Source organism: Schistocerca nitens, chromosome 10 (genome assembly GCF_023898315.1).
Source record: "Schistocerca nitens isolate TAMUIC-IGC-003100 chromosome 10, iqSchNite1.1, whole genome shotgun sequence".
In the NCBI taxonomy this organism is placed as follows: domain Eukaryota; kingdom Metazoa; phylum Arthropoda; class Insecta; order Orthoptera; family Acrididae; genus Schistocerca; species Schistocerca nitens.
Window position 1 is genome coordinate 92,920,895 of NC_064623.1, and position 26,141 is coordinate 92,947,035.

Below are 26,141 nucleotides of genomic sequence, written 5' to 3' on the forward strand. Positions count from 1 at the left end.
TACTTGATGAATAGTATAAGGTTACTTTGCACGTCATGAGTTATGCGGCCTTAAGGTGGATCAAAATTTCTAGCTGTAACCCTTCTCTGTTTTCACTGAGAGACGGGCAACCTGCCTACAGGTTAGCCTTTTAGCAATACAGACCATCTGTACTCATTACACTGTACAGTCCATTCAAAGGGTCATTTAACTTGCGGCGCGGTGCGACTCTGCCGCGTATAAACATCCACTCATCTTGTGGTGGTGTCGTGGGGTTTCCTAGCGTGTGGTTTCCTACCGTGGGGTTTCCTACAGGCAGTGGCGCGCTAAACCGGTCAGAGGCCCGGACCGGCAAAACAAATTGAGGCTCCCCTTGCTGCCCCCTCCCACCATTCTCACCAGACAGGAGTTCTCCGAGAGTTTCAGACGCAAACGGAAGGAAGTCCCACATTGATTATCATCTTCATTTTGTGTCGTGATAATTTACAAGGTATAACGTTATTTTACGTAACACTGAACGTGACTGCTCTCGTAATCTCGTTACTATTATTTAATAGCTACGTGGCCCCTTATACGATAGAAATCATTACACGATTTCTATTGCTCGAATCTATTATTTATGTTTCGCAACTGTCGGCATAGAGCGAGCGGGGTGTATAAAAATGAATCTCTATTTCACAAACCAAGAGGAAGGTCACTGTCTACATAAAACTTCGTTCAGTGCATGGTGGAGGGTACTTTACTTACGGATTTCAACAAAAGTCACAGTGTTGCTCCGATCTTGATAAAATTTTGTACATTTGATCTTCAAAACAAGGGGAACCTCACCGTCTACGTGAAATTTCATACGGTGTTTGGTGGAGGGTACCTTACAACAGAATTACACACCGTCTGACTGATCAGCTTGGGAGTTGGCTCATGTATGTATGTTTTCGTGGTGAAGGCATTTGTACAAGCCAACGTATGCTGGATGGCGGAGGGTTGGCCTACCTTTAAATAAATTCAACATCGTTTCGTCAATCAGCATCAAAGTTGGCAGATATACATATTTTTTCATAGACGGGGAAATAGGAGATGGCACGATGGAGGCGGAGGAGGAGATATATACGGAGAGAGGAGAACGTGATGGGGGCGGGAAGGGGGGGAGGAGGTGCATCCAGAGAAGTGAGAGAAGCATATTAAAAGAGACAGGGAGCAGCAGGTAAACAGAGAAAGGGGGAAGGTGGTGAATGACTAATGGAACACTGTAATAAATACATAAATTAGGGGTGTTATTGTGAATTTCATATACTATTAGAAAAAGCGGAGGAGGAGGTGGACAGAGACGGGATGATGGATGGAGGATGGAGAGGAGGAGGAAGTGTTGTGAGAGAGGGGACAAATGGAGGAGAGACGGATGGGCGGAAGGAGGAGGTGGATGGAGAGACGAGATAGGACTAAATGGACAAGAGAGACGAGGGAAGAGGGGATGAACTGACATAGAACTGGGATGAATAAATATCCGGGTTTACTGTTAATGTAGTAATTAGATAAAGATTCACGCGACAATCGGCGTGATCATCTGAAAGAAATTACAGAATATTTTCCTATGGTTAGATGCGGCGTATAAAGTCTCGATAACTAGAGTGTTGTTCTTTATGTCTGCAGATGATAAAATTCGTTGTGTAATATAGATGACTCCACCAAAGTTCATCTAGTTGGAATTTCATCTTTATAAAATGGACTACATAATAATCGGCTGAAAAATGCTCCTGTTGGAGCACAATAAAGGCAAATATGATCGTGTTTAAAAGACTCTGACAGAAAAGGGGGCAACCAGCTGTCTGAGTCCTCATTCCGCCTTCCTCACCAAAAATTCTGGAAGCTTCACAGGACGAATGACTATGTTATCTAAGAAAATTACCAAGTAAAATTTCAGTTTTGTTGAGATAAAAATTCAATAAATAGCAGATTTTGTATTAGAACTTTAGAAATCCCGTTATAAGCGTACTTTTGCAAATGAGATCCGCCAAATACAAATAATTAGTTTCGTATGACATATATGACGAAACTCCAGAATAGGCAAGTTAACATTGCGAAATTATTGATGCTGGTAAAATGTTTGCTGTATTTACACATACCGTTTTGAAGCAACAATATTTTTAAGGCCCACAGCAAATCCCAGAATTTTTCACGCAGAACATCACGGTAAATTATTTATCATCCAACTTTTCGAATCTCTAGACCCCCTCCGTGGTGAGGCTCGTGTTCCCGACTACAAATAAATATCGTAACCGTGAACTTTCCGACTGACACGAAAATAAGAACATCCCTTCACGTTTTATCCAGGCTTAGGACTCGCTATGCACGTAGTACATAGGCATGTTTAAATGTTTTTTTCTTCATTTTTCCATTTTATTTGTTTTTATTTATTTTTTGTTGTTTTTGTTATTGTTCATTTTTTGTTGTTACTGTTGTTGTTCAGCATTACAGTAGCAAATTGATAACCTTTTTTCTTATCAATCGTAATTTCTTATTCAATTTTTTGTAATAAGGCTAGAGATTTTAAACACATTTTTAAATCTCCGAAGTCTTCATATGTTTTCATAATGTCTTTTAATCTTTTGTCAAGATCTATATACCTTTTCTTTCTTTCTCGAAGATGCAGGCCAATGGAATCTTTTTTAATTTCAAAAATAGCATTCACTGCCTCCTCCTTCAGCTTTTGAATCAGAAAATACACATTTGGTTGTTTCTGATTTATTGAGGAGTTCAGTTTTCTATGCCAACCTTCGGCAGCATTCGTCGTTCTGTGTCGTTGGTTAAAAACATTCCACATTTCAATAGGTATATTAGGATTTTCCATCCACTGATCAACCATATAGTCTGCAAATGCTGTGATCTTCTCTCCACTGGGCATTTGTTCCATTATTAAAATCCACGCTTCATCGACGGTGTTAAGTCGAAGATGTGCCACAGCACCACCCATGCGACAAAACAATCGGACTTCCTCCCTATCTCTGTAGTCTTCCGTTAATCCCAGTTCCTGTATCTTTTTCCACAGACGCTGGTTAAAGTGAAAATTACAACCGGAAATTTGTGTTTCAGGGAACACTGAATTCATTGCTTTAATTGTAGCCATTTCAGAATGTAGCACTGCAGTGTTTGATGACCACCCAGGCATCTTAGATTTCAATCCAGAAAAAAGTCTTTCATATGAATTTTTACTTTTGTCTCGCAGCAAATCAAATAAAACAGGAAATATCTTAGTTGTCTCTTCTGTACTTCTGATGTCGACATGGATTGTGTACAACTGTTTGAACTGTTTCGAACAGCTGTCAAATGTCCCATCCATAAGCACAGTTCCATTGTCACAAAGGATTTTCTCTGAGCAAATACTAGAAGTCTCTTGCCTGAAACAGAGCCATCATCAGTCTTCAAAAAACTATTACCTTCCATTAATTTCAAAAGGTCTTCGCTAAGATGAATCTCCAAACTAGAGCCAGGGTTCTGGGTTGTCCCAATAGCTCCTCTTCTCGCCTTACGCAATTGAGTCTTGGAGCTGTCATAATTCGGAATATATGCCACGAATTCTAATCCTTTATCTTTCAAATCTTGAAATTCCTGCTTAAAAATTTGGGCTACAAGCACTGTCTTTTCTTCACGAACACTTTTTTTGCAGTTATGTTACCTTTTCTTTATCTCCACATCTGTTTTGTCACGTTGACAAGAATGTTGCTTTTCAAGAAGGATTTCGCCATTTGCAATTTTTAAACGGCCTTTGCACCTACTCCGTTCATAATTGACGCATATTCAGTTCGTATATTCTTCATTTTTCCTATAAATACGGTAGCGATGACCATCCTTGATAAGACACGGCCTCCCTTTCGTTGTTGTTATCGCTTCTTCGTTTACACTGCATAGAACAGAAGTCGTATAGGAAAACGCACGGAACGAAAGCTATCGACGATGGCACTGTCTGAGAAACGATGACAACACCTGCATTGAGGGTGAGCGACTGGGGTAGAGAAGCAATGCGTGAGGCTCAGATCGCAAACACCTCGTTTGGGAACCTGTTGCTCGGGACAGCTTCGCTACCTGCTGCACCCTTGTAGGAAACCCCACGGTAGGAAACCCCACGTAGCCCTTGTGGTAGATCTCTTCTCACACAGACGCCTACTGGAAGTTACTGAAAAGAAGTTCTCAGCCGGAAAAAGCTATAGAAGAAACATCTGTACACCTCGTAAACACAAATCGCACTAAAATTTGTTTTTTCGGTGGAAAGTTAATAACAGTTAAATGAAAGTATTCAGGTGCATAAAATTTCACTCAGTTGCGGTGAGCTTGCACACACGTTACTACGAAGCCTTACTGTATGTGTACGAAGTCTGTAAAGTCCTCTCGCACACATTATTCATCACCGTAGCCAGTTTATGGCATTATTAATTATACTTCCCAGAAAGTTTACAAACGGATTGTTTCTTTCAAAACAGCTCGCTCAAATGTTGCTATAATCATTCTCACGTAATAAAATGTTCACGTTCATGAGTAGGCAACATGCCACGTGGAATTTAGTTATTTACAATGTCACCAAAAGTTCTAAATTTCACACCGTGCATTAAATGAAACTCTCTTGCACACTTTACGGCACTTATATTTTAGTAGCGGAATACAATGTTAATAATTTTCATCGGAGCGTCACTGTAAGGTCCAAGCTCTCTACACAAAAGAAGTTCCTGGTTCCCAAAATATGCCCAAATATGGTAATTTCTGATCGTCAGAGGAACGTCACAGCAAATTGGAAAGCAGCATCATACCCGCTCGATCCCTCGCATATATATATATATATATATATATATATATATATATATATATGCGAGGGATCGATTTGTTATATATATATATATATATATATATATATATATATGATTATGATTTTGGTAAAGTCATCTTGTTAAGAGAGAGTTAATATTATATTTTGTGGGTTTCCAAAATTTGTTTATGTCAATTTACTGTTCTGATTCAGTTACAAATTGTGATTTGTTCTATATATATATTGACATAAACAAATTTTGGAAACCCACAAAATATAATATAAACTCTCCCTTAACAAGATGACTTTACCAAAATCATAATCTCATTTCCCCAGAAACATAAACTGATGAAGTGGCTTATTACAAATTCCCAATACGAATAACTCGAATAACCAACACACACACTATTCTCGGACAACCCTCACGAGATCAGTTACTTCAATGTATGGTAGAAATACTTTACATAAAAAACAGTCACATTTTCATTCATTCTCATAACTAAGTACAATTATAGTAGACATTAATAAACAATTAGAAAATTAAAGAAACAGAACTGCAGATGAAAATAACAGTATTTTGACTGCAGCTCATACACTGCCCGTCAGCTAGTGACCTCCACCAGGTCACATAGAAAGCACACGCAGTCCGGCATCTGACGCCACCTCTCCTGCGCCTGACACGCACTGCACGCCCGTCGTCTGCTGTTGTGTCTCATCTAAATAGGCACTATGCAAGGCGCTACGCCTGAAACTCTTCATCGGTGGCACTGGAGCGTGTCAATGTCATCTGCGAGTAACACAGATATCCTTTCATCCTGAATTACTGATAACTAGCTTAGTGCCCTCTGCTTCGCTCGTAGACTATATGTCCAACACTGATTTTTTTTGTTTCTGTTTCTATGTAGTAGAATTTTTATGTTGTTCACAAATCGAAGCACCTTCTAAGCTTTTCACGGTAACTAAGGCCGTATAAGGACGCTCTTTTCCGAATGTACTTCCGACCAAAAAGCGATTCTGGTAGCTCGATTTCTTGTTAATCAAGCCTTTTGCGTTCTTGTGGAGATATTTCCACAGCAACTTTTATGCTCTAACAAATATTTCTTTATATCTAATCGAGAAGTGAAATACCAATGTAAATTAATTTAGCTTTAAATTTTTTTAATGTAATGGAATACGTTCTTAAAAATTTACATCACCTATTGAGCTCGCTTAGGGGTTGTATTTTCAGAGCCTATAAAACTAGTATTTTTTAAATTTCTAATCGACAACTCAAATGCTATTGTCACAGATGTAGCCTTAAAAATCTTTTAGTAGTTCTTTAGTAACTATTTATTTAAAAAAAAACTTTCGCCCACTATTTTACCGCCTTACAGATTGAATTTCCAAAAATGCTGTTACACTTATTTTTTATTTTCTGATTGAGAAACCAAATACCAGTTTTCGTAGCTCAAAATTCCCTTAATAGCGACATACTTTCAAAAAGCCTTTCATCCCTTATTTCACCCATTAGGAGTGGAATTTCGGGCAATCTCTTCTTAAGCGATGCTTGCAATATAAGACCCACGCCCTCTCCAAACTTCAGGTTTCTATCGTTAGCGGTTTCGGCTGGGAGGTGATGAGTTTGTGAATCAGTCTGACCCTATTTCACCACCTTAAGGGATGAATTTCCAGAAACAATGAAACACGTATTTTTTCATCTCTAACCGAGAACCCAAACACCAATTATTAGAGCTTTAGCTTTAAAAATGCTTTCGCAATGAAATATTTTCATAAATCGTTTCACCCTCTATTTTACCGCCTTAGGGGTTGAATTTACAAAAACAATGACGTTAACATGTTTTCTTTTTAACAGAGCAGCCAAATATGAATTTTCTTGCACAATGAAGTATTTCCATAAAAACTTTCATCCTTCATTTCATCCCCACAGATGTTGAATTTCCAAAAACCAGTGAAACATTTATTTATTTCTAATTGAGAATTCAAATTCGAATTTTCATAGATTTAGCTTTAAAAATGCTTTCATAACAAAATACTTTTATAAAAAAATCTCATCCCATATTTCACTCCCCTAGGAGCTCAATTTCCAAAAACACTGAAACACGTATTTTCTTTTTATTTGTAACTGAGAAGTCAAATGCCAATGTTCATGGACGATGCTTTAAAAATGGTTCAGTAGTTCTTTAATAATGACATATTTTTTGAAAAAAAAGTTTGACTTACTATGTCATTCCCATAAGATTAAATTTCCAAAAATGCTGAAACAAGTATTTTTTTATTTCTGACCGAAAAACCAAATACCAATTTTCGTAGGTCTAGCTTCAAAGTTGCCTTAATAGTAATATTTAACAAAACAAACCTTCATCCTCTATTTCACCCCCTTACGGTTAGAATTTTGAAGAATGCTTTCTTAAATTATGCCTACTGTATAAGATCCACAGCTCCTCCAAATTTCAACTTTCTGTTCATTGCGGTTTGGGCTGGTCCTTGGTGAGTCAGTCAATCAGTTAGCCAGAACATCGTCTTCTAGTAGACATAATCTATGTCGAAACTATAACGTCATTCTTAATGCTGCAGTTTCTAGTTCCGTAAATCGATATACGCTTTTGACATTTTCGGAGATATATCTAAAAGTTGCACGACTGTCACACACTACCTGGGAATTCACCTGTTGCTAGTTTCTTCGTCAGTAGGTCGTTATGATCATATGCCACGTGGCTGACCTTTCTGAAGGAAAGGAGCAAATCTTACCACCTGTCAGGTTCCTTTGCTGTACGAGTAGAGAACATATGGTGACCTCGACTTACATCCGCATGTGAGTTGTGTGTGTGTGTGTGTGTGTGTGTGTGTGTTCGCACTCGCATTTCTCCCTCATACCGATTAGTGCAGGGCGAATCACAAACGACGTTCGAAAAAGGAAGGTATATTCAGCAAGAGGTCCGTTACGCACAATACGTTACGTTTGTTCATGTTTAGGGCCACTGTTTATTCAAGGAACTGGGTATGCTAATTACTGCTTCTCAATACATTTAATGACTTTTGTGACAAATAATACTTTCTTTTACTCAAATCAAAAACTCTGTTCATGGAATCGATACTGAAAACAAGAACAATCTTTATAAGGATTGAAGTCAGTTAGTGTACTGTAAAAAGTTGTACATTATTTAGGAACACACGTTTTCAATATCTTGCCTGCAGACATAAGGAGTTTAAGTACTAACATCGTTTAGTTTAAGAGTATCCTAAAGGAATTATTGCTGGTCGGCTCCGATACTCCATCCACGAACTTCTTCGTGGAACTTAGTGACGTACACTGACTCAAAGGAAATCGCAAGAGCAAAATAATTAATGCAGAATAATGAAATTCTGGGGATACGCTTGTCTAGGTGACATATTTAAGTGATTAACAGAGCAAGATCGGAGGATAATGGAAGTGCGAGATAAGCCATTGCAAATGTGAAATGTTGGCACATGAATAATCGGTGTAGAATGATGAACGCAATCATGCAAACGTGTCCCATATGTGCTCGATCGGAGACATATCTGGTTATGGAGCAGGCCAAGACACATCGACACTCTATACAGCATGAAACTGTCTCTTTCATTATTTTTATTAAACACTGACCTACAGAATTTTCCCTGACAAGTACAACTCAAACTTAACGTATCCCTTTATTACACACAATATACGAGCTCACCGCAATCTGACTGCGATACATTGACAGCATGATTTTCAATGATTAACGCAAAAGAATGGCCCTGAATTGCGAGAAATCATAACAATAATACAAATTCAAAAAACATGAAATTAAAGAAATATGAAACTACCTCCAACTCTCTTAATTGCCTAAACTCACTTCAGTCACGAATCCAAACAATGCAAACCCCATTCCTTCTCGTAAGTCACTTACCTCACAGAAAATCTTCATAACACAAACTACAGCGAGTACAGCAAGCAGCAACTACAGCCAGCTACATAGAAAGATCCGAACTACTATAGACGCTAACTACTAGGAGGCATATGGTTAGCGAAAGAAAGATTTTGCTGAAGAACAAACAATGTATTTAGAAAATCTTACATTCATGTGACACCCAGTTCCAAAAATTATGTAGTTGTCAATAATTCCACTGCCCAAACATTATCAACTAAACATCCATCATCATACATTTCCTTGCGTATTTTCTTATAAACACATCATTTCATCTCACCTTACAATGCATGTCCTACCAACACAGAGTCTCCACTAAGTATATCATGTCCATACAATTTGCTATCCGCTGGCCATCTGCTAATTCGTCCAACCACAGAATCTCTTGTAGAGGGCGCAGAGTACTGTCAGCCGTATTGACACAGTCTATAGCGCTGCCAACATACAAACAGGCTACTTACAAGCATGCTGGGCTACATCCTCGGTATGTGGTCGACCGTTATCCTGCTGGAAAATACACCCTGAAATGCTGTTCATGAATTGCACCACAACAGGTCGAATCACCAAATGGACATACAAATTTGCATTACAGTGGGTGGGATAAGCACCAGAGTACTCCTGCTGTCATACAAACCCAAAATCGCACCCAAGACCTTAACTCCAGTTGCAGGTCAAGTGTATCTAGCAAGCTGACTGATTGGTTACAGGTCCTCAACTGTCCTCCTTCTAACCAACACATGGCCACCACTGAAACTGAGGCAGAACCAGCTTTCATCGGAAAAGACAACACCCTGCTCTCCAACGAGCTCTCGCTTGACACCACTCAAGTCGCAAATGGCGGTGGTTTGGGGTCAGTGGAAGGTACAGTACAGGGCGTCCAGCTCGGAGCTTCCCTTGGAGTTAACGATTTTCAACAGCTGATTGGGTCATTGTGGTGCCAGCTGCAGCTCAAATTGCTGCTGCAGATGCTCTACGGTGTGGCAGAGACATACGCTGAAGACCATGGTGTTCCGTCTCGGTAGTGGAGCATGGCCGTTTGGAGCCCTGTCTTCTTGCGGCCGTACATTCTCGTGGCCTTCGCTGCCAGCAGTCATGCGTAGTGGCTACATTCTTCCCAGATCTTTCTGCAGTATCGCAGAAGGAACATCAAGCTTGTCGTATCCCTCTTACGAGACCTCGCTCAAACTCAGTGAGGTGTGATAATGGCGACTTTGTCGCCTTGAAGGCATCCTTGACTAACATCAGCACACCATGTCCGATCTCATAAGGTAACTAACTCATAGCGGGGCTTCTAGCGACGAGCGAAATTGATCATCTTTCAAATGGAGAAACACGTCTACTAACTTTCGTTTATGTCGCTCAGCTCCTTCTTGTTGTTGCGATTTTTTCCCGTCATTATATATAAAGACGCTTTAGGAAGGAGGTGCGCAAATTGCTCACAAACTGAAATTCATACAATTATCGTCGAAAAATGCAAAACTGGGAACTTTGGCGGCAGACGGATGAATGTGTGGCGCTGCAGCGCAGTTTTACCGTGCAGCTGTCAAGGATAATAAGGAGGGGACAGACTGATATCAGGGCATACAGGCTTTGCGAATTTCGTTCCGTAATGAATTCGAAAGTAAAGTTCTATGTACTGACTTGGCAGAAAATCCTAAGAAATTTTGGTCTTATGTCAAAGCGGTAGGTGGATCAAAACAAAATGTCCAGACACTCTGTGACCAAAATGGTACTGAAACAGAGGATGACAGACTAAAGGCCGAAATACTAAATGTCTTTTTCCAAAGCTGTTTCTCAGAGGAAGACTGCACTGTAGTTCCTTCTCTAGATTGTCGCACAGATGACAAAATGGTATACATCGAAATAGACGACAGAGGGATAGAGAAACAATTAAAATCGCTCAAAAGAGAAAAGGCCGCTGGACCTGATGGGATACCAGTTCGATTTTACACAGAGTACGCGAAGGAACTTGCCCGTCTTCTTGCAGCGGTGTACCGTAGGTCTCTATAAGAGCGTAGCGTCCCAAAGGATTGGAAAGGGGCACAGGTCATCCCCGTTTTCAAGAAGGGACGTCGAGCAGATGTGCAGAACTATAGACCTATAACGTCGATCAGTTATAGAATTTTGGAACACGTATTATGTTCGAGTATAATGACTTTTTTGGAGACTAGAAATCTACTCTGTGGGAATCAGCATGGGTTTCGAAAAAGACGATCGTGTGAAAACCAGCTCGCGCTATTCGTCCACGAGACTCAGAGGGCTATAGACACGGGTTCCCAGGTAGATGCCGTGTTTCTTGACTTCCGCAAGGCGTTCGATACAGTTCCCCACAGTCGTTTAATGAACAAAGTAAGAGTATATGGACTACCAGACCAATTGTGTGATTGGATTGAAGAGTTCCTAGATAACAGAACGCAGCATGTCATTCTCAATGGAGGGAAGTCTTCCGAAGTAAGAGTGATTTCAGGTGTGCCGCAGGGGAGTGTCGTAGGACCGTTGCTATTCACAATATACATAAATGACCTTATGGATGACATCGGAAGTTCACCGAGGCTTTTTGCGGATGATGCTATGGTATATCGAGAGGTTGTAACATGGTGCAGGGAATGGCAATTGAATCTCAATGTGGACAAGTGTAATGTGCTGCGAATACATAGAAAGATAGATCCCTTATCATTTAGCTACAATATAGCAGGTCAGCAAGTGGAAGCAGTTAACTCTGGGAGTACGCATTAGGAGTGATTCAAAATGGAAAGATCATATAAAGTTGATAGTCGGCAAAGCAGATGCCAGACTGAGATTCATCGGAAGAATCCTAAGGAAATGCAATCCGAAAACAAAGGAAGCTCACCAGTGTGGGATCCGTACCAGATAGGGTTGATAGAAGAAATAGAGAAGATCCAACGGAGAGCAGCGCGCTTCGTTACAGGATCATTTAGTTATCGCGAAAGCGTTACGGAGATGATAGATAAACTCCAGTGGAAGACTCTGCAGGAGAGACGCTCAGTAGCTCGGTACGGGCTTTTGTTGAAGTTTCGAGAACATACCTTCACCGAGGAGTCAAGCAGTATATTGCTCCCTCCTATATCTCGCGAAGAGACCATGAGGATAAAATCAGAGGGATTAGAGCCCACACAGAGGCATACCGACAATCCTTCTTTCCACGAACAATACGAGACTGGAATAGAAGGGAGAACCGATAACGGAATTCAAGGTACCCTCCGCCACACACCGTCAGGTGGTTTGCGGAGTATGGATGTAGATGTAGACGTATACTCACTTGAAAGGCAACTATGCCTCGCTGACAGACATGCGAACAACGTACGCAAATTTAAGCATTTCAGTGAGGCGGTGTAGTCTGGCTCGAAGAAGTCGCTTAGAGTAGTAGGCGAATCGTTCGACATTTGGGTAGGAGCGATGCCACTATTCGGTCGCGGTGGTATGAGTGGGTGAACGACAGTCGAACAGGTTGTCGAGAAGGGAGCGATCGACCTAGAAGGACGACTAAACGACAGGACCGAGATAGGCACTCGGAACCCCGGATTCATTATCATCGTCGATCCGACGTGCAACCGGTGGTTCAGGGATTTCAAGTAGCATTAATATGCTGTTATCACGGTACTCCTTACACCGACTTTCATTGACGTCTGTACACCAAAAAGACCCTTGCAGTGGTGTCGGCCACATTCGACCTCGAATCTCGTTGACTAGAGTAGAACTGTCGTCAGTGATGAGTCTCGCTTCGAACTGAGCCTCAATGAGCAGCGAAGACGTGTCTGTAGGCGCCCTGGACAGTGGTGGGATATCGACAGTCGCCAGTAGTACCACCTATAAATGACGACCTGTGGTGCGGTACCATTTCTTTTCATAGCAGGACCCAGCTGGATGTCATCTGCGATACCCTTATAGCACAATGGTACGTCGACGGTATTCTACGGTCCGTTTTGTTGCCCTCTGTGGGAAGCCATCCTGGCCTTACATTTCAGCAAGATAATGCCTTCTCACACACAGCGAAATTTTCTACCGCTTGTCTTCGTGCTTGCCAAACCCTACCTTGGTCAGTAACGGCGCCGGATTACTCCCCAGCAGTTGACAACGTTTGGGTCATTATGGGCAGCGCCCTACAACCAGCTCGAGATTTTGACTAACTAACGGGCCAGTTGCACAGAATGTGGAACGATATCCCTGGGAGGACATCTGCAAACTCCGTCAATGAATGCCAAGCCGAATAACAGCTTGCATAATGGCCAGATGTGGAGCAACGCGTTATTCACTTGCTCAGTCCGTGAAGCTGTTTCACTTGCATAAAATTTTTCTAGCGCCATTATGGTGTTAAAAACAAACCTTTATAATAAAATCGAGTGAATATTAACCTACAATGGCACAAATATAATGAAACTGTAGGGAAAGTCTAAATATTTATTAGCACGCTTTCGCAAAACACTTTACGTCTAATTTAGAGCACGTGACAATCCCTTCTGAACGCCAATTTGATTTTCCCCGTACCCTGCCAATGAATAGAACTCTGCCATCTCTTTACATAGGACTGAGCGTATGTGAACATTTCACTTCATCTCCATAATTTGAAGAGTAATTCTATTTTCCATCTTGGCTGTTGTGCAATCACTGCCTTTTAATCTGCCTAGTTGGAAAACTGAAGTTCTCAGAAGACATGATCGGATGTCAATGCAACTTCGCACATGTACACACCATCGCCGGATAAACACTGACAGAAAAATATGCCCTACACCAGAAAGGAGTTGGGGGAGTCCAGTTAAAGGTGGTAAGCATATTTCTACAATCGGAAGGTGATGTGTATCCAAATTTCGCGCCAATCGCTTAAGGGTGACGCTATCAGCGCCACAGTGGGGATGCAATTCAGGCTTGCTTTAAATACGCCCTTAACGGTCTTGAGCATTAATTATCTTTCAGGTAGCACGTAGTGAGTTGATGTTAATCAAGAATGCCTTTAAGGCGAAAAAGACGCCATATCAACACCGCACTAAGTCTGGGCGAGCTCGGGCAATAAGGCTACGAGAAGCTGGATGTTGCTTCTGTGAAACTGCAGAAAGACTTGGCACGAACGTAGCCACTATATGTGATTGCTGGCGGCGGTGGTCGCGAAAATGTGCGGTCACAGGAAGGCCGGCCTCCGGAGGGCCACATAACACTACCGAGAGGGAAGATCATTGTCGTCGGCGTGTGGCTCTGGTGCATCGTACTGCATCTGGATCAGCAATTCGAGCAGCTTCTGGAACCATCATGACACAACGAACTGTTACAAATCGATAACTTGGACAGTTCCGAGCGAGACGGCCTGTAGCGCACTTTCCTCTGATCACGAGACGACCGCCATTTTCGACTTCAGCAGTGTGAAGCGAGAGCTCATTGGACGCTAGGGTGGACGTCTATCGTGTTTTCTGATCGGTTCTACCTTGATGCCAGTGACGGCCGTATGTTGGTTAGAAGGAGACCAGTTGTGAGTCTGGTAACCAACCTAGACACACTGAACCTACACCTATAGTTATGGTTTGGGTTGCGATTTCAGCACTCTCGTGCTCCAACGTACCCTGACTGCAAATTTGTACGCCATTCTGGTGATTCGACCTGCTGTGGTGCATGTCACGAACGGCATTCCAGCGGGTGTTTTCCAACACGATAACGCTCTCTCGCATCAACATGCTCTACAGAGTGCCGGCATATTCCCTCGGCCTGCTCGATCACCAGATCTGCCTCCAATTAAACGCATACTGGAGCAACATCATCGGACAACAACTAAAGCGTCATCCACAAACAGCATTAACCGTCCCTGTATCGAACGACCAACAGGCGTAGTGATGGGACAACCGACTGTTTTTAACAACCAGTTGTATTTTGTTCAATTGAATGAAAGAACCGAATGAAACTAGTCTCTACGCCCATATCAGCTGTACGAATGTTTTCTCTCACTCACTGGGTTTAAGTGGTTTCACTCATTGCTGACTGAAACAGGTCTTCGTTGGTTGTAACCGTTATACGACTGTTTTCACTCTCTCACCGGGCTTGAGTGGTTTCATTCAATGCATGACAACCGAATGAGAAGTCTGTGTCAGTTGCGGCCGTCATTCGAATGTTTTCACTCAACCTCCGAGTTCGAGTGATTTTATTTATATACTTTTTCAGCCTTTTAGGTTATACATGAGCCACAACTAAGGTTAACAACTTTTTAGAGACAAATAAAGTATTTTATTTCGAGGATATGCGAATAAAAATATATTTCTAAAAATAAAATATTTTCAAAATGTATGTATTTCCTTACTGATATACGAATTTTCGTACTTTTGGCATTGAAAATAAATTATTAGTTGGTTTCAGAAGTTTAATACCTGGTGCCGGAATGTAAATTTATTTATACACAAATGAACAATCACTTTTTAATACGTTTTTATTAGGTCAGTTTCTCGTCTGTTTGTTACGTAATAATTTTGCAGTTGATTTTAAACTAACTTCCAAGTAAGCTAGACACCTGAAAATTTCACCATACCTTAGAAATGGATGACACTGCAATATAAACTCGCTTTAGAGTCTTGTGTGTGCCGGAGTTATTTTTCGATCTGTCTGTCCGGTACAAATTTTGCAACTGATTTTAAACTAACTTCCCGATAAAGTAAAGACTTGAAACTTTCAACGTAGCTTAGAGCTGAATGACAATGTAATATTAACTCACTTTCTTTTCTGGTGTGTGGCGGAGAGTACTTGATGTAGCACTGCTATTTACCAATTCTCCTGTTCCAATTCCGAATGTTTCGCCATTAAGAAGGATTGCTGCTAAGCTTCTGAGTGAGCTCTGTTTCCTCTAATTTCTACATTCGGGGTCTTTTAGCGATATACAGGGTGTTACAAAAACGTACGGCCAAACTTTCAGGAAACATTCCTCACACACAAAGAAAGAAAATATGTTATGTGGACATGTATCCGGAAACGCTTAATTTCCATGTTAGAGCTCATTTTATTACCTCTCTTCAAATCACATTAATCGTGGAATGGAACCACACAGCAACAGAACGTACCAGCGTGACTTCAAACACTTTGTTACACGAAATGTTCAAAATGTCCTCCGTTAGCGAGGGTACATGCATCCACCCTCCGTCGCATGGAATCCCTGATGCGCTGATGCAGCCCTGGGGAATTCCGTATTGTATCACAGCCGTCCACAATACGAGCACGAGGAGTATCTACATTTGGTACCGGGGCTGCGTAGACAAGAGCTTTCAAATGCCCCCATAAATGAAAGTCAAGAGGGTTGAGGTCAGGAGAGCGTGGAGGCTATGGAATTGGTCCGCCTCTACCAATCCATCGGTCACCGAATCTGTTGTTGAGAAGCGTACGAACACTTCGACTGAAATGTGCAGGAGCTCCATCGTGCATGAACCACATGTTGTGTCGTACTTGTAAAGGCACATGTTCTAGCAGCACAGGTAGAGTATCCCGTATGAAATCAACGTGCTCCATTGAGCGTAGGTGCAAGAACATGGGGCCCAATCTAGACATCACCAACAATGCCTGCCCAAACGTTCACAGAAAATCTGTGTTGATGACGTCATTGAACAATTTCGTGCGGATTCTCGTCAGCCCACACATGTTGATTGTGAAAATTTACAATTTGATCACGTTGGAATGAAGCCTCATCCGTAAAGAGAACATTTGCACTGAAATGAGGATTGACACATTGTTGGATGAACCATTCGCAGAAGTGTATCCGTGGAGGCCAATCAGCTGCTGATAGTGCCTGCACACGCTGTACATGGTACGGAAATAACTGGTTCTCCCGTAGCACTCTCCATACAGTGACGTGGTCAACGTTAGCTTGTACAGCAGCAACTTCTCTGACGCTGACATTAGGGTTATCGTCAACTGCAGATGAATTGCCTCGTCCATTGCAGGTGTCCTCGTCGTTCTAGGTCTTCCCCAGTCGCGAGTCATAGGCTGGAATGTTCCGTGCTCCCTAAGACGCCGATGAATTGCTTCGAACGTCTTCCTGTCGGGACACCTTCGTTCTGGAAATCTGTCTCGATACAAACGTACCGCGCCACGGCTATTGCCCCGTGCTAATCTATACATCAAATGGGCATCTGCCAACTCCGCATTTGTAAACATTGCACTGACTGGAATGAGATTTTCACTCTGCAGCGGAGTGTGCGCTGAGCACTTGCCCGCGAAAGGCAAAGGTCCCGAGTTCGAGTCTCGGTCGGGCACACAGTTTTAATCTGCCAAGAAGTTTCATTGCACTGACTGCAAAACCACGTTCGTGATGAATACTAACCTGTTGATGCTACGTACTGATGTGCTTGATGCTAGTACTGTAGAGCAATGAGTCGCATGTCAACACAAGCACCGAAGTCAACATTACCTTCCTTCAATTGGGCCAACTGGCGGTGAATCGAGGAAGTACAGCACATACTGACGAAACTGAAATGAGCTCTAACACGGAAATTAAGCGTTTCCGGACACATGTCCACATAACTTCTTTTTTTTATTTTTGTGTGAGGAATGTTTCCTGAAAGTATGGCCGTACCTTTTTGTAACACCCTGTATACGTAGGAGAAAGTAACATCATCGTTGACTCACTTGAAGAGAAGCAGAAATAAATCAGAAATTTACCGCATGTCGCTGTTGTACTCTCATCAGTATGAAATCAGTTGAAAAATTTAGCACACACAAGACCAGAAAGCAGAAAAAAACTATTTCAATAAATTTTTTAAATATAAGAGAAAGAGTGAATAATTCAGTCAATATGCAAAGCTGCAACGGTGTCGAATGTTTTCATTCAGTTTTTCCCGCAGACTGCTTTCACTCGAAAAAATAAATGAATAAGAATCCAGTCGGCACGTAGAACTACAACCGACTTACTTGACCGTTTTCATTCAATTGGCCCCCAGAGGTGCAAATGGTTGAAATGGCTCTAAGCACTATGGGACTTAACATCTGTGGTCATCAGTCCCCTAGAACTTAGAACTACTTAAACCTAACTAACCTGAGGACATCACACACATCCATGCCCGAGGCAGGATTCGTACCTGCGACCGTAGCGGTCACGAGATTCCAGACTGAAGCGCCTAGAACCGCACGGCCACACCGGTGGCTCCCCCAGAGGGATTTCACTCAAAAGAATGAATGAATAGTTCATCCAATACGGAAAACTGCAACCGAATGCGTCGTTTGTTTTCCAACAACCGAATGAATCGATTGTTTTCATTCGGTCGCTATAATCACTAAACTGGCTTGGATCTCCATCCCACGAACTGATGTCCGGTACCTGTAAACACAATGCATGTTTGCATTCGACAGTCTGAGTGTTACACCTGTTATTAATGTACCAGTATTTCACGTTTCCAATGGCTTATCTCGCCCTTAGATTAACGTGTAATCTTGCAATTTTAGTCACATATGTTACGTGGGCAAAAGTATTCCCCGAAATTTCATTATTTCATATTAATTATTTCTTCATGTGAGAACATTTTTCCGTCAGTGTACGAATGGTTAGAGTTGCACCTCTGTGTGGCAGGTAGCACGACCACCAGAGTGTATTAATGTTGTCTTGTGTAACGCTGTTATCAGGCATGCCAGTGTATACGAGGTGCATTCAAGTTCTAAGGCCTCCGATTTTTTTTCTCCGGACTGGAAAGAGATAGAAACATGCGCATTGTTTTAAAATGAGGCCGCGTTCATTGTCAATACGTCCCAGAGATGGCAGCACCATACAGCAGATGGAATTTTACTGCCAGCGGCGAGAATGAGAACTGTTTTAAATACTTAAAATGGCGACGTTTTCCTTACTTGAACAGCGTGCAATCATTCGTTTTCTGAATTTTCGTGGTGTGAAACCAATTGAAATTCATCGACAGTTGAACGAGACATGTGGTGATGGAGTTATGGATGTGTCGAAAGTGCGTTCGTGGTGCTATAGTTTAATGAAGGCAGAACATCGTGTGACAACAAACCAAAACAACCTCGGGCTCGCACAAGCCGGTCTGACGACATGATCGAGAAAGTGGAGAGAATTGTTTTGGGGGATCGCCGAATGACTGTTGAAGAGATTGCCTCCAGAGTTGGCATTTCTGTGGGTTCTGTGCACACAATCCTGCATAACGACCTGAAAATGCGAAAAGTGTCATCCAGGTGGATGCCACGAATGCTGACGGACGACCACATGGCTGCCCGTGTGGCATGTTGCCAAGCAATGTTGACACACAACGACAGCATGAATGGGACTTTCTTTTCGTCGATTGTGACAATGGATGAGACGTGGATGCCATTTTTCAATCCAGAAACAAAGCGCCAGTCAACTCAATGGAAGCACACAGATTCACCGCCACAAAAAAAATTTCGGGTAACCGCCAGTGCTGAAAAAATGATGGTGTCCATGTTCTGGGACAGCGATGGCGTAATCCTTACCCATTGCGTTCCAAAGGGCACTACGGTAACAGGTGCATCCTACGAAAATGTTTTGAAGAACAAATTCCTTCCTGCACTGCAACAAAAACGTCCGGGAAGGGCTGCGCGTGTGCTGTTTCACCAAGACAACGCACCCGCACATCGAGCTAACGTTACGCAACAGTTTCTACGTGATAACAACTTTGAAGTGATTCCCCATGCTTCCTACTCACCTGACCTGGCTCCTAGTGACTTTTAGCTTTTTCCAACAATGAAAGACACTCTCCGTGGCCGCACATTCACCAGCCGTGCTGCTATTGTCTCAGCGATTTTCCAGTGGTCAAAACAGACTCCTAAAGAAGCCTTCGCCGCTGCCTTGGAATCATGGCGTCAGCGTTGTGAAAAATGTGTACGTCGAGAAGTAACGCCAGTTTCATCGATTTCGGGTGAGTAGTTAATTAGAAAAAAAAAATCGGAGGCCTTAGAACTTGAATGCACTCGTACAATAGCGCCAGATGTTGAGTGGTCACTGTGAAGAACACAGAGATGATTCGTAGTCACATGAGACAATCAGCGCCTGACAGAGTTTCAAAGGGTCCTCACTGTGGGTCGCCATTTGGTTGGCTGGTCAAATCGTGCAATATGGAGTCAGTGGATTAATCGGATGAGGTAGCGATGCGACGTAGTAATGCATGGGAATGTGAGGGCCGGTATTCTCGTAGGCACCACATGGGAGAGGGGAATCACCATATTGTGCACCGCTTCATATTTGCGTCTGCTATCCAAGAGGAAATAATGTGCTCCCTCCAACAGTCTGTGTCATCCCACACCCCTGGTCAAGACTCGTAGCATTCGGACTAGTGAATTACCTGAAATGAATCTTGTGATCCGCTGTGAGCATTCGGGGCACCCATCGTGAGCACCTATTTGAATATCCGAGAGTCTCGATCATTGCAGACACACTTCCGATGCTGACCGACAACTGTAGAACCAATTGTCGAGTTGTGATGCGCCGGTCGGCACGAATAATGGCGTCCGCACGATTCGGCATGTCTGCAGCAGTGGCTGTGACAGGACGTCCCGAGCGTGGCTGATTATGGAACTCTGTTTCTCTATTTCCCCATTTACCCATCGCCCAACTGTACTCCTATCAACTGCAGCATCGCCATACATTGCACACAAACGTTTAAGGATGTTCAGCACCGTTTCTTTTTCTGCACACAAGAATTCAATAACAGCCGCTGCTTGTTACGTGAGTCGTATGTGGACGCCATTTTAACGGTATACTACGGCTCTGCCATCCGCCAAAACGGTTCGAAACTTCACCGGCGCACAGAACAAACATCAAATGTGAAGCACCAATAAGGACGTTTGTCTGTATATATTAACGGCTCTTTTTTTATGTGAGGCATTACTTATTGAACCACGCTCGTAGTACACTTGAGCCAGCGCTTTTTCCATTATTGGAAGCACGTCTAAACCTTCCTTTTCGTTATGGTGTTCAGTTCCTTCAGCTATTCTGTTTTTATCTCGTCAATGGCGGCAAAACGACGACTTTTCTCTTTAGCCTCAGGAATAGAAACAGTTGCGGGGGACCATTTCCGGGGAATACAGTAGCTGAAGAATCATAACGGTTTTGGTTTTTGCCAAAAAGATCACGAACAGGCACTGAGATGTGTGCGGAGCGTTATCGCTATGCAATTTCCAAGAGTAGTTTTGCCACAGTTCTGGCCGCTTTCTTCGGACTGCTCCACGCAAATGGCGCGCAGTTTCCAGGCAGTATTCCTTATTGACCTTAGGACCATAAGGCAGCAACTCACGATGTACCATTTTACTGTAACAGAGGGAAACAGTGAGAAGAGCCTTCACATATGATCGAACATGTCGATCTTTTTCCGGTCTAGGCTCTTCAAGCAATTTGCATGGGGACAACCGGGCCTCAGTTTTGATGTCGTACTTGTATACCCATGTTCCACCAGCTGTTATAGCCTTCTGTAGAAGTCCTGGGTCATTGTCGACTTCATTGTCATTCAGTAATTCCTGAGCGATGTCTACGCCACGCTGCTTTCGTTAGAAATTCAACCATTTCGGAAGAAGTTTTGCTGCTACACATTTCATGCCCAAAACACCCGAAAAATTTGTTTGTCGTCAGTCAAAGGATATGCCGACATCATCAGCAACCTCTCTGACGGTGGTTCGTCGATTTCACAGAACCATTTTCTTTTTTTTACTTCTTCCACATGGTCGTCAGTAATGTTGATGTGCTAAGACGTGCAAAGGCGGTCGTCGTGTTAGACGTCTTCTCGACCCTCTTTGGAACGTTTAAATCACTCGTAAACTGTTGCCTTCCTCATAGCAGATTCGCCGAAAGCCACAGTCAAGATTTCGAATGCGATGCTACACTTTATTCCATTTTTTAACAAAATTCTTTGATCCACCTTTTTCGAAAGTAAAAATTCGCCAAGAACTCGAAACCGCATATAACCTTTCCGACCGTCAACAAAAAGCTAAATATTCAAAGCAGCTAAGGATCCGAACATACATCAGGGACATAAAAAGCTTTGAAAAAGCGATGTATAAAACCTACGAAACTGAAAAATTCTGGTTACTTTTTGATCACGCGTAGGCTGTAGGATCAATGACACGATTCTCTGGTAACATTGCTATCCTGAATGAAAGTGGAGGAGAATAATTACATGATGTGCTGAACGGACTGAATAATCTAATGACTACAGATTATGAAGACGAAAGTACTGAGAAATAGCAGAAATGAGAACAGTGAGAAACGCATCAGGATTGATGGTCACGAAGTACAGGGTGGAGAAAATATGTGTCACGAAATTTTCACCCCAGACAGCTGATGTCAGTGGGAACAAAAATTATTAATGTTGTGTACGTCGACATAGCGCCATTTTTAAACTACGGAAACTTGGCGCCACGCGCTCCGATTGGCCGTGGTATTGCCCAGTTGCCGTTCGTCGGTTGATGGGCAGCGCTATGGTTGTCGGTTCACACATACAAACGTCCCCCGACCCGTCACTGCAGGCTGTTTTGGATACATCGCGATCTCCGGCAGGCAAAGCATTCGCGGTCATGCGTTGTCCACAGCATCTGGCAACAGGGCAATCCCGCGGCCAATCGGAGCGCGTGGCGCCAAGTTTCCGTATTTTAAAAATTGTGTGTTGTCGACCTGCACAACATTAGTAACTGTGGTTCCTACTGGCATCTGGTACCCAGGGTTAAAATTTAGTGACACAATTTTTCTCCTCCCTGTAGATGAAGTTAAGGAATTCAGCTACTGAGGCAGTAAAATAACCAATGACGGAAGGAGCATGGACGACATCAAATGCAGGACAATGGCAAAGAGGGCATTCCTGGCCAAGAGAAGTCTACTAGCACCAAACATAGACCTTGATTTGAGGAATAAATTTCTGACAATGTACGTCTGGAGTACAGCACTGTATGGTAGTGAATCATGGACTGTGGGGAAACCGGAACAGAAGAGAATCGAAGCATCTGGGATGTAGTGCTATAGATGAATGTTGAAAATAGGTAGACTGATAAGGTAAGGAACGAGGTTCTGCGCAGAAGCGGAGAGGAAAGGAATATATGGAAGACACTGATAAGGATGAAAGGGCATCTCTTAAGACAGAGGGAATGACTACCATGGTACTAGAGGCAGCTGTAGAGGGCAAAAACTGTAGAGGAAAACAGAGATTGGAATACATCCAGCAAATAATTGAGGACGTAGGTTGCAGGTGCTACTCTGAGATGAAGAGATCGCCACAGGAGAGGAATTCGTGGCGGGTGGCATCAGACCAGTCAGAAGACCGATGACCAAAAAACAAAAAAAAAAAAAGAAAACAAAAAGGGCTGCACTTAACAACGCGACACAAACGGCTGCGTTTTGTCGGGGCGCCGTGACCATGAAGCATGGACCGCCGATGAGTATCGTCTCATTGCGTTCAACGATTAATCACTGTTCTGTACCACCGTGGCTGACCACCTTGGCGAATGTGGCGACCACTTGGTGAGAGGTCCCAGTCTTCCAATATTTTGGAGAGGCACAGTGGTGTTTCTTCTGGCATAATGGTGTGCGGACCCCATACCATGTGGCACCTGCCGGATTCAATGCTCACTCTTTGTACGAGCGTAGTACTTATCATAATACACACATCACAAAAGTTTTACATCACCACGGTTATGAGATTTCCGGAAACTGTACATAAAATTGGAATAGAGATCAACATAAACGTATTTTCCGCCATTTTTTTTGCTAATTAAAACCACACATTGAATGTTGTACCACCATACAACGAGACTTCCAGAGGTGGTGATCTACATTGCTGCACACACCGGTACCCCTAAGACCCAGTAGTACGTCCTCTAGCATTGATGCATGCCTGTATTCGTCGTGACATACTATCCACAAGTTCATCAAGGCACTGTTGGTCCAGATTGTCCCACTCCTCAACGGCCATTCGGCGTATATCAGAGTGGTTGGTGGGTCACGTCGTCCATAAACAGCCCTTTTCAATCTAAAAATGGTTCAAATGCATCTGAGCACTATGGGACATAACATCTGAGGTCATCAGTCCCCTAGAGCTTAGAACTACTTAAACCTAACTAACCTGAGGACATCACACACATCCATGCCCGAGGCAGGATTCGAACCTGCGACCGTAGCAGTCGCGCGGTTCGGGACTGAAGCGCCTAGAACAACTCGGCCACCTCGGCCGGCCTTTGCAATCTATCCCAGGAATGAGATCTCAGGCTTTCCCGGCGAATGTGCTGTATCCAAGGTTCTCGGGTGTCCAGCCGGATCCATTCGTCAAAGTTCCACGATATTTCGGCGAATAACCGTTCCGCCATCATCAGGTGGTGCTGATGGAATGATCTGTCTACGCTGTGTCCGTGGTATTTATGTCCGCGGGGTCCCGAGTCGTACCCCGGCGCGAGCGGCCGGCGGGGCGCCGCGTGGTGGGAGGGGTGGGGGTAGCTGCAGCCACGCCCGGTGGTAGGCGCAGTCCATCTCCGTCCGCCGTGGCGGAAGGATCTCGCGTCCGCTCGTGCCGTTGCTCTTTGATGGTGTTTAATAACGGTTTCCAGGCCTTGCTGAAACCCGGTGTCCCTGTTAATGAGGTTATCTGGTACTCGAATTTCTATGGCCTTCTTGTAGATACTGTCCCAGTAGGCACTTGTGGCAGTCAGGATTTTTGTCTCTTCGAATTTCGCTGTGTGTCCGGTTTCAATGCAGTGTTCTGCTAGGGCCGAATGGCTGGGTTGGCGTAAGCGGGTGTGACGTTCGTGTTCTTTGCATCGGTCTCGACCGTGCGAAATGTTTGGCCGATACAGGATTTGCCACAGCCGCACGGGATTTTGTATACGCCCGCTTTCTTCAGCCCTACGTCATCTTTTGCCGTTCCTAGTAGGTCACGAATCTTTGCTGGTGTCCGGAAGACTCTGTCAATCTTGTGTCGCCTTAACAGTCTCCCTATTTTTGACGACACGTTGCCAGCAAACGGCAGAAAGGCCAGAGCTTGCTTTTCTTCTTCGGGTTGTTCCTCATCTCGGTTCTTGCTGCACTTCTGTTGTCGGAAGGCCCTTTGGATTTGGCGGTTGTCATACCCATTCTTGCGGAACACGGTCTCCAGGTGTTTGAGCTCCGTTGTCAAGTTCTGTTCATCAGAGATCGAGTGTGCTCTATGTACCAAGGTGTTGAGCATTCGATTAAGCTGCGCCGGACGGTGGCAGCTGGACGCATGTAGGTACAGGTCAGTGTGTGTGGGCTTTCGGTACACACTGTGACCCAGTGAGCCATCAGACATACGTTCCACTAGGACATCAAGAAAAGGTAGTTTTCCATCTTTCTCAGTCTCCATCGTGAACTGAATGTTACTGTCGACCGAATTTAGATGTTGCAGAAATTTCTGTAGCTGTTCCTGTCCATGTGGCCAGATGACGAACGTGTCGTCCACGTAGCGAAAGAAGCATACAGGTTTCAGTTCGGCGGCTTCCAGTGCTTCCTCTTCGAAACTCTCCATGAACAGGTTGGCCACCACTGGGGAGAGCGGGCTCCCCATGGCTACTCCGTCGGTCTGCTCGTAGTATTGACCGTTGAAGACAACGTACGTCGATGTTAACACGTGCCTGAACAGTTGTGTCAGTTCAGGCCCGAATTTCTCACTGATTAAGTAGAGAGAATCTTCCAGCGGGACACGTGTGAATAATGAGACGACATCGAAGCTGACCATGATGTCGGATTCTTGTACTGTCATCTCCTTCAGGCGGCCAATGAAGTCCGTCGAGTTCCGGATATGGTGCGCACATTTCCCCACATAAGGTCTTAGCATGCCTGCTAAGTGCTGCGCCAAATGATACGTTGGTGCCCCTATGTTGCTGACTATGGGTCGCATCCCTTCTTTGTGCGTTTTTGGGAGACCATATATCCTCGGGGCTACCGCCGAACGTTGCCGAAGTCTTTTGATGTCCTTGTCCTCGAGCGCGCCATTTTTCAGAAAGGTGGCGGTGCTTTGTTGTATCTTCCTGGTCGGGTCTGTGTTGATTTTCCGATATGCTGGATCGTCTAGCAATTGCAGCATCTTCTGTTCGTAGTCGCGTCTGTCAAGGATGACTGTGGCATTTCCTTTGTCGGCAGGAAGAACGACGATCTCCTTATCGTCTCTGAGGGCTCGTAGTGCTGCTCTTTCTGCCCCCGAGATGTTGCTTCTGGCTGGTTTTGCCCTTGAAACAATCCGGCAAATTTCCCTTCTGATTTCTTCCGCTTTGTCATCTGGTAAGCCACGGACTGCCTGTTCTACTGAAGAGATTATTTCATTGAACGGCAGATATGCAGGTGTCTGTGCGAAATTGTCCTTTTTTCAAGTACAGCTGTAGCTGCGTCGCCGAGTGGCTTACCCGTGAGGTTAATCACGGTCCGCCTAGTGGGCACTATCTCATGTTTCGGTTTGCCAGGTAGTCGTGCAAACTTGGTGATCTGCTTCTCCGTTGATTTACGGTGGGTCCAGTCT

At 43.6% G+C, this 26,141-nt stretch overlaps 1 protein-coding gene across 1 annotated transcript in view; it reads right to left on the reverse strand.

Moving 5' to 3' along the window:
* LOC126210607 (cuticle protein 6.4-like) overlaps nucleotides 1–26,141 on the reverse strand; it is a 168,183-nt gene that overhangs the window by 132,902 nt on the left and 9,140 nt on the right. The window lies entirely within an intron of this gene.